Here is a 15,696-nt window from a genome sequence, read left to right on the forward strand (position 1 = left end):
ATGAAATCAACGACCACTGACTCTGTTATGTTTTCCACAAATAAATACCCCCCATTTACAGTTCCAGCCTGCTCCGTGGCCGGCCCACGGGGTTGTAGGCTCGTATTTGTGCACCAACATTTTTATTAAAGGTTTTTGAAAAAGCAAACGTAGTTGTAACGCGTAGATTGGTAAGTTTCGAATAAATGGCCACTGTTTCCGATTTTTTTTTTTTTTTTTAAAAAAAGCAGGTGAAATGAAGCAGCTCAATTAGTTAAGGGTTAAAAAGTATAGTACGCAGAAACATTGAAAATATGAATGGTCCAGGTTTGTTGTATGTGTTTTTCATTTTTGTACAGCATAAAGCAATCGATAAAGATCCTGGTATTTAGCCTCTACTTTATATGCTACCTGTATCAGGGAAGTTGTTTTAAATGCCCCTAAGCCACCCCGAAGGAATGTCACCTGGCCCCCCTAGTACGAATGAAAACGACCCCGTACCACTGTAGGTTATCTCTCTTCCTCAAAAATGACAAAAATTACTTTCTAGGACGTTTTGGACATTGATGATTTTCATATGATCTATTTATTAAAGTAATACTCATCTCTCCGCATGAAATTAATTTTCCACATGCTACACAAGTCAATCTCATCTGCCCAAAGTTCTTTTACAGATTTGGGACCGTTTCCCTTGCCTCTGACTCACTTATTGCTAAGTCATTGGTGGATGTTTTTGTCGGTCGGGGGTTATCCACCAAATCTCGAAGTTGCGCTTTAGAATTATTAAGAGGGTGCCACCTCTCCATGTGCCGATGCATGGTATGATTACCATAGCTATATTTTTTTTCGGTCCCTCTCGAGAGTTTTTTTTGCAGATGAGGCAGGTAACGAACCTGGCATTAACTTTCTTTTCATGAGAAGGAAAAGAAAAAAATTGCCAATAAAATTCACTTTCACATTGGACGTTCTTGGCATTTCTTTCAGAAACTTTTACATCACTGTGTCATTTCTTTGTCTATCCTGGTTAAAGCAATGTCATGTTTAATATAAGCACTTCCACATAGGATTGGGTGCATTGTTATAAGGCATGCTTTATAAGTGATTTAATGAAATGAGCGACATTTCACTGAGTGAGTTCAGCAACACTGATATATGAAAACATTGGTGGAAAATGATATTAAATGTTACATGGTGTTCTTTGCAGGAGTTTAAGTCCTTTGTTGCAGTGGCAATTCTGCCGGGGGGGGCTGAGTGGTACTTGTATGATATGTAGAGTTAAATAACAGGCTCTCCTCATGAGAAATAAAACTCTGTTCTTGTGTTCCTGCTCCCAGCGCCCGTCTCTTTATTTGGTAACCGTTCAAGATGGGAACTAAGTGGTGTCTTGTGCCAGCAGCCTGGGCATCGGTTGTAATCTGGGCTGAATTTTCCTCAGCACGGGGTGTGATTCTCAGGGAAGAGCAGCGCATATGGGAGGAGGTTTATGGCCCATACATGAGAGAGAGAGCGTGGGTGACCAGTGCATGGGGGAGATGCTTGCGAGGGTGGGGAGCCATGCTGAGGATCGGCGCGTGCAGAGAGTGGGTCTGGTCAAGGCATCTAAAATGGCTGCCGTGCACGACAAAAGTGTGGCATTGGAAAAAAAGCAAGATGGCGCAGACAATGTTTATCAATACGGATTAATTTATAACAATGATTTTTAACAATATATTTACTCGCAGTGTCAAAATGGCGGTCAACACTTCCTGATTTCCTTCGAATCGAACGTTAACAGAAGTCAAGCGTCAAAAAAAAAAAAAAACGCTCACGCGCAACCGCTGGAAGACAAGTATCAACATATATGAGCCTCCTCAACCACCCTCAGAAAACATAGGGGGTCAGGATACGTCTCCCATACCCCCTTATACCCAATACTCACATTGCTTTTCCTCCATCTTGTAATTTAAATTAATCGAAACACAAAATGGCGAATTCCCGTTTCGCTACCAGTTTGCGAGAAGCGCTTCTACCGCGAAAAATCAAATTTTTTTTCTTTGCCCCACGGGACCCTTTAATAACCCCAACATCATTCCTAGGGGGTCAAGAGGAGTCTACCTTGCCCCCTTTCATTAAATTCCCCCTTCGTTTTTCTCCTCCTCTTGTCTCTCGATCCTACCGAGAGACAAGATGGTGGCCGCACCGGACTGTTTAGAATGTTGACAGACACCGGAGAGCCAATCAGCTTTGCTTCGCAATGCTCCGTTACGCGAAAAGTACGCGATCTGGAGCGCTATCCGGGACGCTGTCACAGATATATCTGTTTTTTAAAACGTTAATTTCTCAAAACCCACTGGAGCACATATATTGAGACCCAGCAAAGGCACATCGGGCTAACAGTCCCTACAATTTTGCCAAGTTTCGTGTAAATCCATTCAGCCGTTCGAGCTAAAAGTGAGGCCAAACGCCCTATGGAAAAATGAATGGGAAAAACGCGTTTTGGGACCCCCCTTTTTTCTCGGCCCCCCCTTAACGAAACCCCCCCAAATTGTCAGGGGCTGCTCAGAAACAAAATGTGCCATTTTCCTGAAAATTTCAGCCGATTCCGTCCACAAACGCCAAAGTTATTAGACATAGAATTTTCAAAAGTTCCTTAGAGAAAAAATCCTAACTATATATACCTACTGGCGACCGCCAGTAGGTAATATATACATATATATATATATATATATATATATATATATATATATATATATACATATATATATTCACTTAAAAAAACATAGGTTTCAGGCCTTACATAGTTAGGAATTAGCATTTTAAAAACCTTGCAAATTCACTTAAAAAACCATAGGTTTCAGGCCTTATATAGTTAGTAATTAGCATTTAAAAAACCATTGAAATTTCTCCTATATAGTTAGTTGTACTAACTATATTTCGCGCACCCGCAATCCACTGCTGATGATGTCACATATTACATCATTCATGACATGGTCAGTGACATCACTGATGACATCACTGATGACATCTCAAATGACATCACTGATGACATCACTGATGACATCTCATTTGACATCACTGATCACATCACTGATGATATCATTCATGTGATAATATGATGCACCTCCTCACACTCTAATATAACCTTTGATACACTCAGTGTTAAATACAGACTACCATTCTTGAAACCATTGACACACCAATACCCTGCTCCCTTTTCGTGTTTTCCACTCTTGTTTTGGGCTCTCTTGTGCCTCAGTTCGACTGAAAAACAAGATGGTGGCCAACACTTCCTGGTTTGGACAGTTTGGAATGTTGACAGTCGACTGCCAGCCAATCAGAAACTTGCTCGCGTACGGTGAGCGCATATAGATATATAATTTGATCAAATTCAATTTTCTCAACAACTACTGGAGGGATTTTCACCAAATATAGAAAGGGCACTACTGCATTCCTGTCCCTACCATTTTGCCAAGTTTGGTGTAATTCCGTTCAGTCGTTCGGGCTGTAGCTGTGTCTAAAGGTCCCATAGAAAATGCCTTTGAAAAATTTCAAATTCAATTTTCTCAAGAACTACTGGAGGGATTTTCACCAAACATAGCAAAAGCACAGCTGCATACCAGGCTCTACTATTTTGCCAAGTTTGGCTTAATTCCATTCAGCCGTTCGGGCTGTAGCCGTGTCTAAAGGTCCCTATGGAAATTAACATGGGGAAAACACGTTTTGGGACCCCCCTTTCGGCCCCCGCTTGACGAATCCCACGAAACTTTCAGGGAAGGAGCAGAGCGAAGCTGGCCAAAATTCTGGAAAATTACTCACAGATTCCTCAATCGGCGCCAAAGTTATTCCCAATAGAATGTTGAGCGCATATAGATATATAATTTGCTCAAATTCATTTTCTCAACAACTACTGGAGGGATTTTCACCAAATATAGAAAAGGCACTACTGCATACCTCTCCCTACCATTTTGCCAAGTTTGGTGTAATTCCGTTCAGTCGTTCGGGCTGTAGCTGTGTCTAAAGGTCCCATAGAAAATGCCTTTGAAAAATTTCAAATTCAATTTTCTCAAGAACTACTGGAGGGATTTTCACCAAACATAGCAAAAGCACAGCTGCATACCAGGCTCTACTATTTTGCCAAGTTTGGCTTAATTCCATTCAGCCGTTCGGGCTGTAGCCGTGTCTAAAGGTCCCTATGGAAATTAACATGGGGAAAACACGTTTTGGGACCCCCCTTTCGGCCCCCGCTTGACGAATCCCACGAAACTTTCAGGGAAGGAGCAGAGCGAAGCTGGCCAAAATTCTGGAAAATTACTCACAGATTCCTCAATCGGCGCCAAAGTTATTCCCAATAGAATGTTGAGCGCATATAGATATATAATTTGCTCAAATTCATTTTCTCAACAACTACTGGAGGGATTTTCACCAAATATAGAAAAGGCACTACTGCATACCTCTCCCTACCATTTTGCCAAGTTTGGTGTACATTCCGTTCAGCCGTTCGGGCTGTAGCCGTGTCTAAAGGTCCCATAGAAAATGCCATTTGAAAAATTTCTAATTCAATTTTATCAAGAACTACTGGAGGGATTTATACCAAACATACAAAAGGCACTGCTGCATACCAGTCCCTACCATTTTGCCAAATCTGGTATAATTTCGCCGTTCGAGCTGTAGCCTTGTCAGAATGTCCCTATGGAAATTAACATGGGGAAAACACGTTTTAGGACCCCCTTTTTTCTCAGCCCCCTGCTTGACGAATCCCCCCGAAACTTTCAGGGAAGGAGCGGAGCGCAGCGAGGCAAATTTAAAGAAAATTACAGGCAGATCCCTCAATCAGCGCCAAAGTTATACCCAATAGGATGTTCGGAATTTCCTATGGTAACTAGGTCCTAACTATATATACCTACTGGCGACCGCCAGTAGGTAATATATATATATATATATATTACCTACCATTATATATATCTATACTACTATAATAAAGTAAGAACTTTCAGGCTTTGAGGCGGGTAAACTCGGGAACCACAGTGCCAATCTACACACCCGATACACCGTTGAAATCGTCAGGGTGTGTAGATGGTTATAGGCTATATAAGTGACAAAATAAAACGTTATTGACAATATTTATATTTTTTTTAAAAGTAGTCCCCTCCAAAGTAGCGCCGGCCGCGACGTGCGTGCTCACGTCAGCACGGGGAGGAGAGGCGTCCGAGGAGCGGCAGACATGGCGCGGGGGAGGAGCGGTGACTTGAGGCCAGCGGCGGTGGGAGCAGCGGAGAGGCGGACATGGCTCGGGGGAGGAGCGGTGGCGGACAGGCGGTGAGGAGCAGAGCGGCGGAGCGGAGAAATGAGGACCGGCGGCTGAGGCGCGAGGAGCGGTGAAATGAGGACCTGCGGCTCAGGTAAGGCTCCGGGCACAATGTCGGGGCAGGCGGGTGTCGGGCCAGGCAGGGGACGGGAAATTGGAGCGGTGAAATGAGGACCTGCGGCTCAGGTAATGCTCCGGGGACAATGTCGGGGCAGGCGGGTGTCGGGCCAGGCAGGGGACGGGAAATTACTAAAACAATGATCGGGGTCCGGGAAGGCGGGGGATGGGACGGGCAGGGGCACTAGCTGCTGGCAGGGCGGGTGGGGGCATGGGCTGCTGGGCAATGTCGGGGCAGGTGGGGGTAGGGGAAGCCTAAATGCTCCCGGACAAGGTCGGGACGGGCTGCTAGTATATATATATATATATATATATATATATATATATATATATATATATATATATATATATATATCTCTGCCACTCCACTCCGCAAGCAGGATGCAGGCGCTCTCTCCTCACGAAAAGAAACATGGAGCACAGACCCAAGTAGGTGAGAAAGTTTGTCGGTTTATTGAGCTGTTACTCAGTCGGCCATTACGCGTTTCGGTACGGACGTACCTTGATCACATGACACAGTAGATGGTCACCTGGTTACTTATATACCAACATTTGACATTTTTTTCTTTTCTTTTTGGTGATGCAATTTAAAGTGACAGTGCTCTTATTTTTATAAATCTGTACAAATGGCGTTTTAACATTTGTTGGCTCTTTGACACGTTGTGATACAACATTTCATACCGGTCTAAATACCATAAGATACATTTCCTTAAAATATGTATACATCCAAGCAATATTTACATATGTTCTTGTGCAAGTTTCGCAATAAAGTGCAATATATATATATATATATATATATATATATATATATATATATATATATATATATATATATATATATATATATATATATATATATATATATATATATATATATATATATATATATATATATATATATATATATATATTTCAAAAGAACAATCCTGTTACCCTTGCTACCAAGAAGGGTATCCACAGCACAGGTACGGACCACACCAGCACTCCAAGAGATTTATCGCAGATTTTATTCCATCATAGACACCACAAAGTGTTTCGGACCAGTGTCTGCCCAGACGTGTTTCGATCGCTCACAGCGATCTTGCTCACCTGATGCTCTGGTAATGAATCACAATAGATATTCAATGTGTGACCAATCAGAAACATAAGATTGGTCAAGTGACAGTGTAGAGACATGGAAAAAAGACTATAATTAGGAAGACAATTAAACAATTAATGGCCACTAACCAGAACAAATGCATATATAGAGTGCAATATAAATAGCAATAGATAAGACCAATACATGTGTGTTTTTACATAAAAAAACAACAATAGATATTGTAAAAAACTACGAACATAGTTTTGCTTGGTTCAGCTCCGGATTCTCCATCGTTCCCATGTCCCCAGAACTGTGCAGCATCGAATCATGTTTTGTGGGTCGGGCAAATGAGGGGTTGCAATGAGACAGGGATGTTCTTTCACATCCTGTGGGCGTGCCCATTGATACAGAGGTATTGGGAAGCCATTGCGCTGGTTATCTCTGAGGTGGTGGGCTCCGATTTCCCATTGGATGCCAGATGGTTTCTCCTAGGAGTGACAGCAGAGGTAGTGTGGCCCAAATGGGCTACTATTGGGCTAGCACTGGCGGGAGCGGTGGCCACACGAAATATAGCTAGACTATGGGGGTCCGCTGAGGTCCCGTCATATTGAAGGATGTGAAAGGGATCTTGATTGGTGTCAACGAGCTGAACATGTGGTGTACCAGAGCAGTGGATGCCCACGTAAATGGGAAAAGATCTGGGAGGCATGGATGGCTTTCCGGGGGGATTTATTAACTGATTAAGGGGTATGGTTCACAGGGGCGCCAGGGGGGGCTTTGAGGGTCGACCTGGAAGAGTCTCGGACTATTACTGACCTAAGAATATGACGTTTGCTATATACTGTACTATCACTACTCAGCTGACCCACTGCTATGTGTATTGTCTCATTACATGGAAAGCTTTATTTTGATAATTAAAAGATGCTTAAAAAAAATAAAACGACACCCATAATTAAAACATGCAAAACACAGGTACTAAGATAGAATGAAGAGGAGATATATAGAACCTGTATATACAAGATAAAAATATTGTAATTGTAAAGCCATATACAATATTTAGACTGTGCAAAATACCACTGATCAAATAAATTGCAAGTGGAGAAAATATAGGTAATTGTTTCTAATTTACAAAAACACTCCCCATCTCTAAGTACAGTAATATCTAATATGTTAAGTGGGCAAGATATAAGCATACTGATCATAACATTATAATGGCTATACACTCTATAAGTACAAAAACCGATGGACCAATTATTTTGCAATGTACATCCAAATTGTGTGCAAAATGTGCAAGTGCAAAAAGCTAACCCAGAAACCTCCAAGTGTACACAAAATATATAGGAGAGGCTGAGTAAGGACGCATGATGACAAAGAAATACAACCAGCAGGTTGTAATAAAAGTGCAAGTGCTGAATTGTAATAAAGCCTGAGCTACAAATATTAATAACGCTAAAGCATTTCATCATAAATAGAATTTAAAAAGCTAGTATAGAGAATAGAAAAATACCAGAAAAATCCTTAAATATATATATATCTATACCGATGTAAAGCATTCAGCGATCCTGAGGAAGAGACACTTGATTTTGAAGGAGCTCGGGCTACAACACAGAATACTAGAAAAGAAAGACCTACCAACACTAACAGTGCTACAAAAAGTTATGTAGGTTTTCACTTGTGTTGAGACCGTTAGGCATCTTCGTGTTGAGAGTCATGATAAAAAAAGACTCAAGTTGTCGCAACGCAACTTACTCTCTCTGTGGTCACCTCACATAGAAACAGGAACTGCCCCAAGTACTGAATATTTCAGGTCGTCAATTTTGTTCTGATGCACTGCTTTTTTTCGAAAATATTATTTATAGTTTCGGCAAGAAGCAAGGCAATTCAGGAGTACAAATTCACTGTCGGTGACAGTACAGCAAAAGAGAATACTGGGAAGGAACATAATATTATTGTTACAAAACTGACATGACATAAACTCACATACAAATTTCAACATGTCCAACCCTATCTGGATATTAAGACAATAGCAACTGATGGCCAAATCCTGGTCCCCTGTTAAGTCCACAAACAAAAAGTGCCATAGTGTCCGCAATAATCATACCAAGCGAGAAGTGAAAAGAGTGTGAAGACAAGCGTTATGTGGAGAGGAGCCCCTCACCTTTTGGGACTATACCCTGTTCCAATTGAGAAATAGAGGCTTGCCGACGGGTTTAAACATATGATCTGTAGGGACCCCAAATGTCTTTAGGCTCGGAAGAGCTCAGCAGAATACCAGCATATACCTCACAGTTGGTATTACAGTACGCTAGGTTGTGCAGCCAGCCCTGAAGGGGAGGAGCTGATTTGTGGCAAATGCCTGATCTTTTAGAGAAGTTCACCGTGTATCCCAATAGAGCCACTTCCGGTATGGGGAAATTGTCAGCTTTGTCATGGCCCCTAGTGTGCTGTGGACATCCTCCCAATATATTTGGAGTTTGGGGTAGGTCCAATGTGAGGTGTGCAAAATCAGCATGTGGGGCAGCGCACTTTCGACAAGTATTTGGTCTGGTCCAGTCTGTGAGCTTTGGCAGGGGTAATATAGATTCTGCTTAAAAACTTAAAATGAAACAGCTTCTGCCTGCTGTTGAGAGAGACTTCCTTTGTAACTGTGCAACACTTAGCCCACTGATCATCTGTTATGGGGCGTCCTAAAACTCCCTCCCAAACAGAGTGAACCTTATTGTCATTAACAGCCCGAAGTGAAGCACATGCCTTGTATAGTTTAGAAATTAGATGAGCTTTGTGTGAGAGATGTAAATAAGTGCAGTACTGGAGTGAAACCGGGCAACCTAGCACACAGTGCCGAGCGGATTCGACTCAGCACAAAGCTGTCCATGAAGGCGACGTCTTGGAAACGGGTATCTTCTCACAAGGAGAAGATAAGCCCATCTGGGTATAGGTCTCCCAATGTGGAAATATCAAATTTGGTTAAGGTGCATTGTATTAATTGTTCGCCAGTGATTGGCAGTCAGCAGGTATTTGGGACGGGTATGGCAGAGGAGTACAGGATGGCGGCACCGGTGACCCAACTCAACTTATCCCAGGCCCAGCTGGTAGTGGAAACTGTCTGTATGTCATTAAGTCTCTGGGAACCCCTTTAAGTAGAACGGTGGACAGCCGCTCAGGAAGGACAAAATCTGCCTCCGGGCGGAGGTATGGGATCCTGGCATCTGTGTGAAACCATGCGTTGGCATAGCAGCATTGTGCCAACAGGTAATACAATTGGAGATCCGGAACACCATACCCACCTCTATCATATGGTAGAGTGAGAACCTGCCAGAGGATGCGAGCCTGCTTACCACCCCAGATCGGTCGTATAAGGTGCGTACGTAATGTCAAGGAAAAACTGTTAGTGAGGGGTATAGGGATATTATGGAAAAGATATAAAAATTTGGGGAGCACTATCATCTTAAGGATCGGTATTCTGCCGGGAAACCAGCCAATAGTCTATTTTTATCCAGTTATTATGTTGGCCAGCGTAATGTGTATATTCGGTGAGGGCGGAGTTGTGTAGGCGCCAAATATTTAGGAGAGATAGTTGTTCACATAGGGGCAGGAACGCTTGTCATGCTCGTGGTTTAGTGTCGGGGGTTGTGGCAGTACTATCTAAAACCGGATTATGGAGCAAATTAAAATCCCCCAGCAGGAAGAGGCAGGATACTAGTTTTAATAGTTGAGCATGTAATTTGTGGAAAAAATCAGGAGAATCAGTGTTCAGGGCATACACACACAGCAGAGCCACCCTATGTCCCATGAGAGATCCAGTGACAATGAGGTACCGACCATCACAATCTCCTGTACCAGAACCAAAGCTGAAGGAACCCTTTTGTGCTTGTGTGCCCGCCAACTCGCAGCAAATCTGAGCGGGTCAATTTTAGGTAAGTGCGTTTCTTGTAAATAGGCAATGCCTGAGAAGATAATGAATGGCATGTCTCCTTTCACTATTATCATTGAGACCTCTGACGTTCCAAGACATCATAAACAAACCTGAAGGACCATCTATGTTACCCAGTTGAACCATTAGGGGAGCGTAACAAGCATGCCATGCATATAAAACAACAACAGTACGGAAACTGTGACAGTGAACCATCCTGCAGCTGACTATAAACTTTGCAACAATAAACATTTTCCTCACTCCGAAATAGAAGGGCATTTCCCACCCATACCTCCCACCCAGCCACATCCAAAAGGGAGCGAGGCAAACCCCAAATTAGACTGTGTATCATGATATATCAATAGACTTTAAGCTGCAATAGAAAAACCCCAACACGGTACATCCGAATCTCAAGAAATTAGGTGTACACCACAAGGGGTCAAACAATCAGTAGAAACATTACTATGCAATGAACAATAAAATACCAAATTAGGAAGGACCTCAGCTGGTCGCCGTGCATGATACAACAGTCAGCCTGTGCCGGCACTTGAAAACTGCTCCATGCTGGCGTTGGAACCGCTGCCCTGGGGTGAGAATCTACTCTCATCCGCCCTTGCCTGGCTGTTGTTATGTTTGTAAGTGTGGCAGAATTGCTGTGCCTCTGTCGGGGAGTCAAAAATGCCTGACCAGCCATTGACATCGACTCGCAATCGCAGATCCAAGTTCCTGACTTGACCCTTTTATATTAATGGCGGGCTTCTTGCACCATAAGCGTGAAGTCTGGGTAGAGCGCTACTTTGGAGCCCTGCCATTCCGTGTCCTCTTTCTCACTGGCGATGCGCAATGCAGTGTCACGGTTGCGGAAGTTCATTATGCGGGAAATGATAGGCCATTGGGGAAGGCCAGGATTTGGTCGAGGACCCAGAGAGCGGTGTGCATGCTCCACCACAAAACCTGAGGTGAAACAAGTCTGCCACCAAGGTCTCGACGAAGAGGTCCAGGCGGCCTGTTGCAGTGGTCTCCGGGACCCCTAAAATTCAGATAATGTTGATTCGACTGCACCTCAAGAACTTTGGTTTTTATCACCACATCTTTGAGTATACGCTCCACTCGCTCCAGCCTCTTGAGGGACTGAGCAGTCCCGTCCTCTATGTCAGAGATTCGCGCTTTGGCTACATCCAGGCCCAATCATGTGTTTGGATTGTAGCCCCCATGTCTTCCAGGTGCTAATCCAAGGTGTCGAAGCGCCCGTCTAGTGTATGAAAACCAGCCCTAATCTCCTGGAGAAGCGTGGATGTTTGTGTTGTGTGATCGCCAGCGCACTCCGCTCCCCTTCCACCCTCCGCCATGGTGGGGCCGTCGACTTGACCATGCTCGGATGGGAGGTTCCTTTGTTTAGGGTCTTTGCAGCCCACTTCGCTGAGGTGGCAAGTTGCAGAAGCGGGAGTGGCATCTAGCCCGCGCTGTCTGCAATGAAGAGGCCTTGAGGAGAAGCAGGCGGCGCGGCAAGGAGGCAAGTTCGGGGGGGCCTAGTGATGGGACCTCTGATGCCGGTGAGCCAAGACCTCAATCAATCTGCTATTGGTGAAGGGCGCCTTTGTGTAGAATCAGCCAGGAGTAAACTGCATCAATGCTGATGGGCCCTGTGGAGGGGTGTGGGGTGGAATCAGGGCCTCTCCCCACATATAGCAATGTCCCGGGGAGGCCAGGGGGAGAGGCAGGCAATGTGCTGGTGATGCAGGCCAGAAGGACGGCCTGTGGGGGCGAGGCGGAGATCAGCAAATGGCAGGCTAGGCGGTGGATGTTTGGACGCTACCGGGGATGTGTCTAAGGACTGTTGTTCCTCTGATGGGTGGCCCCAGGAAGGGGGATGCGTTATGGAAATAGGACCTCTCTCTGCGTGTGTTTTTGTCTCAGAGCCGTGGGAGGTGAGTGGCAGGAAGCAGAGCGACGATGCGGGCCCTGAAGATGGAGTGCTGAGACAAAGCAGGGAGCAGAGAAGAAACCCAAGGCCAGACGTCGGGATCCCAGGCCAGGAGCTGACCAAAAGCCTGCTCTCCCAGAGGCGCCGCCAGACGATGGGCACAGTGGCTCAATCCCCAGCACCCCCCGGCCCCACCCACAGTGGGATAATATTGTGCTCCCCAGGCCCAACGCGGGCACTGTCCCCACAGGGCAAATGGGGGTGGAGGGTCAAGCTGTGCAGGCCTTGCGTGGTCGAATGAGCCACAAGCCGGAAGGATGGAGATGCACCCGGAGGCAGGGGAAAACACAAGCTGAAACCTGCGCCCGACGGACTCACCACAATTCTAGGTGTATTCTCCTGCTGGAAATTCCGCTGTCGCAGGTATCCGTGTCCACAGTGGGCCATGCCGGGAGCGGATCCAGCGAGGGTTCACTCCTCCCCACCATGTGTTGATCGTTCGCCCCGCCGTCCCGCCATCCGGGCTCAATCCAAGCACAGCTCTGCAATTGCCATGGTGTATGCAGTTCCATGGTGTCAAGCAGAGCAGCAATCGCATGGTGAGTACAGGGATATTACTGCTGGACTGTGGCTTCAACGCCGCACGGCCATGTTGGTCGGTGGCTTGGCCACGCCCCTCCTGATGCACTGCTTTAAAATGGCAGGCCACTGGATAATTGGGATCCGAATTAATGATGGCCCGCAAGTGCTGCAAAATTCTGTTATGCACAGCCAGTTTGGTGCTTCCAATATATTTCAGATGGCAGGTGCATTCTAACATGTACACCGCAAATTCGGTCCGACAAGTATAATACTCTTTAATAGGGACCGGAATAACACTGAAAGCTGTCTTATATTCAGTAAAATTGGCACCAAATTTGCAGGCTCAGCATGATGTATATTTAAAGAAACCTGATTTAGACAGCCAAGTAGTTCTAGATGTTAAATCTGGGCTGGATTTAATAAGGGCATCCCTCATGGAGGGGGCTCTTCTGAATGTAAGGCAGGAGCAGGTGGCAACACAGTTTTTAAAGTCAAATCCGTTAGGACAATAGGCCATTGGCCATTTATGAAACCCACAGATTTGTTGTTGTTGTTTGCTATAGGTGGTAATTAATCTAATAGATAGGTTATCTGCACTGTTATTTATTTGAAACGTTTTATATAGTGCTGGCTAGACCCCGAGGTATCAGAGTTCTTTACATGAGGAAAGTTGCATCGGTTACAAAAAGCATTGTTACAGAAAATACAACAATAGTGGGTCGAATAGCAGAGTCCAAAGTTTGTTTATTCTTGGGTACAAACTCATGTCTCGAGTCTGACTATTGGCTTTGTCCAAAGCCAATTTGAGATCACTGTGTTTGTAACCACGCCTGAGAAAGCGATTAAAGGCATCAGGTTGACAATCCTTTAAATCTGATTCAAGACTGCATATACGCCGCATGCGAAGGAATTTGCCATACAGTATGCTACGTATCAGATGTTGAGGATGCTGGCTGGTGGCATGAAAAGTTGAGTTCCCTGCGGTGCTTTTTCTATGTAGTTTGGTTTGTATGCAATTGTTCCTAACAAACACTTCCACATCTAGGAATTCCCCCCTCTGATCCCTGATGGATGCTGTAAAGCTTAGATCGAGCCTGTTTTCATTAATCAATGTTACAAATTGCATAGCTTGCTCCCGGAGGCCCTCCCAAACCAAAAAAACATCATCGATGTATCTACAGTAGTATCTGATATTGGTGTCCCAAATCGCTTTGTGCAGTGTTCTGAGGGCATGATACTCCCACCAGCCAACCAAAAGACAGGCATAGCTAGGAGAGAAGCACACCCCGTGGCCACTCCCCTTAGTTGGTGATACAAGACCTTATTGAAGAGGACCAAATTGTTGTCTAAACACAAATCAATCATGGTAAGAAGCATGCAGTTATGATCATGTAAACAAAGGGCTTGATCATTTAAAAAATAATGTACAGCCAATAGACCATGAGTGTGGTGAATACTTGTAAACAAGGAAGCTATTTCCATGGAGATTAACAAAAAGTTGGGTTGCGACTCAACTTCCTTGATCTTGCTCAGAAAATCTTCTGTATCCTGAATGAAGGAGGGCAATCACATCATATGCTCTTGTAGAAAAAAATCCACATATATATATATAGTTAGGACAAAAGTTTCCATAGAAAAATAATTTTTTGTTTTACCAATAACTTTGGCGCCAGTTGACGAATCTTCACAAAATTTACAAAACACATCCCCTATTAGGTTCAGCTGCTTTGTTGAAAGTTTCAGGGCAATGCGCCATGCGGGTCAGAGACAATATATGCCTATACATATACATTTACATATCATTTGTTGATGGTACCTACTGATTTTAAGAACAGTGCTGTGTTCTAAGGTGATTTTACATTTGAAAAAGCCGTCTGCTGGGATTTCATGAATCATGATTTTCCCACAGAGGTAAGGGAAGGTGCTCCAGAAGCTAAAATGCAGAGCTTTTTTTCTGTACATTCCCGCTATCTTTCTCAGGCGTATGAAAATGAAGTCTGACATTCTCAGTAAATCATGTATGTCTAACAGGAGTTGATTCCCTTGTGTTCTGCTGCTGCCTCATAGAGTGTTCTAAATAACAACTTAAGTACTAACAGCGTTACATATGACAAAACTATGGCACACTTGAAGCCATGTTGATTGAATCAAACTGGTAGAACTTAAAACATTTTATTTAGTAAGGAACAAAATGAGGAGGTTCAGGTTGTCATTGAAATTATGGTTAGTGCTGTAGAAAGAAATATTAGGACACATTTTAAGTGATTTCTCACATATCTTCCTCTTCTAATTCACTTATGCTGACATGAAGACTGAAGCATGCACTTTCAACACCAGCAGCAGATTGCCAGTTATTTCCCTGATGATCATCAGCTTTACTATAGTGTTCTAATGAGCAACTAGAGTGCTAACATTCTGAATTTATGCCAAAAGTGTGGCACATGTGAACACCATATTGATATAATAGAAGTAGAAAACTGAAAGCATTTTCCACTGAGGATTTGCTGTAAATGAGGAAATTAGGGAGATACATAACAGATAAGTCTCCCAAGATGGCCACTAGAGCAAAAAAGGCCTAACTATAGCACAAATATCATCTAAATGTAGCCCAATGTCAGAAGTGTGCAGAGCACGTATTTGTTTGTTGTTTTTTTTGCATTATTATATAGCACAGACTTGACCCGGAAGTATTGGGGTGTACTCAAGGACACATTAACTTTGTTTTTAGGCATGGGGATATTGAGTGATTTGTCCAGAATCAAAGGATGATGAGCTGCCGCAGAAACTTGAACCTAGTTCCCCCTTTTAAAAGTCTGCAG

This window comes from Lissotriton vulgaris, chromosome 4_1 (genome assembly GCF_964263255.1).
Source record: "Lissotriton vulgaris chromosome 4_1, aLisVul1.2, whole genome shotgun sequence".
NCBI lineage: Eukaryota > Metazoa > Chordata > Amphibia > Caudata > Salamandridae > Lissotriton > Lissotriton vulgaris.